The sequence below is a fragment of the Triticum dicoccoides genome, chromosome 2B (genome assembly GCF_002162155.2).
Source record: "Triticum dicoccoides isolate Atlit2015 ecotype Zavitan chromosome 2B, WEW_v2.0, whole genome shotgun sequence".
Taxonomy (NCBI): Eukaryota; Viridiplantae; Streptophyta; class Magnoliopsida; order Poales; family Poaceae; genus Triticum; species Triticum dicoccoides.
Genome location: NC_041383.1, coordinates 83,775,747 through 83,777,092, shown reverse-complemented (window position 1 = coordinate 83,777,092; position 1,346 = coordinate 83,775,747).

Genomic DNA, 1,346 nt, shown 5'->3' with positions numbered 1-1,346 from the left:
TAGCGCCAGGGACGGCAAGAGTTGGATACAAATATGGAAAGTTACATCTGGGGCGTTACAGTGCTCCTTGGGACGAATGATGCCACTACGACTGCGCGTGTGTGGACGTCATGGAGCAACGACCACCGGAGCAGGCGGGGAGTCCGGAACAGGCGAGGTCAGTCCAGCGAACTCCGGCGAAGAGGGACCGGGTGACAGCAGGTCGGGAGACGGCGGACTGGGTGACATGGGCCCAGGCGGCGTGTGAGTCACCTTAGGCCCAGGCGAAGTGGGCGGCAGCGACACCTGCGCAGATGGCGGGGGTGACGATGGAGGGGAGGCCAGGCGAGGAAGCGACGACGTAGGCCACTCCTTCACGGGCTTCGACCCAGCCATACTAGCCGGCGCAGGCTCCGGCCCAGTGGTAGATGGGGCTCCCGAGGCGGGGTCGAGGGCGGGAGGCTGTGCATGCACATGCACCGGCCGATCGACGTGCGCCACGGGCGGCGTAGTAGGTCCGTCAGGGAGAAGTTCCAGGAGAGCTCCACGTCCAGTTCCTGCACCATGATTAGGTAACAACCAGGCGAATATGCAACATCTTCGAATTGGCCAGACGTAAGAGGAGATGAATGCATAGATGATGCTGTGGTGGATGACTGAAGCATGGAAGAAAAAGGGAAGACATTCTCATCGAAAATAACATCCCGAGATATGTAGACTCAGTTAGTTGGGACATGGAGACACTTGTAGCCTTTATGGAGAGAAGTAGAGAACTATACCCCAAGAACACACATTTTCAGTGGCACAAGGACGATACCACCAAGGAGCTCCTCGAGTGGGGATCCAGGGTCTCCGTGGCCAACTCCAGGCCACCCAACCCGCAGTAGACTCTAGTAGATGTCGATTTTCATGATTTGAGTGAGGCATTTTCGAATTAGAATCCAACGAACTTTGATTTTACTAGCATGCTTGCATGCATGCAAACTTCACATCACTAGAGTTACTAAGCTCCTAGGAAATAAGAGCTCCCAGTGAAACGCTGCTAGCGAGCGGCACGCGGGGCCGTTTAACAGTGGGAAGGATGAGTTAGAGTCGGTTGGGCCGTTCTTGCGAGAGTTCTGGGTCGTCCAGTCAAACAGTGATACAAGCAAATCCTGTTTTCTCTCGTGTCTGCGCCGCCGGCCGGCTCCAACGCCGAGCCCTCGCCACCACCATCCCCTGCGATTCCTTCTTCCCTCCCCGCCCTTGCCTAAAGGTGCCCTAGAGATGAGCCACCGGGGAGGAAGAGGGAGGTGGTGGGGGATCCTGCAGCTTATCGCCGCCGCCTCCCTGCGCACCCCACAATATATCTCATTACTCTCATCGCC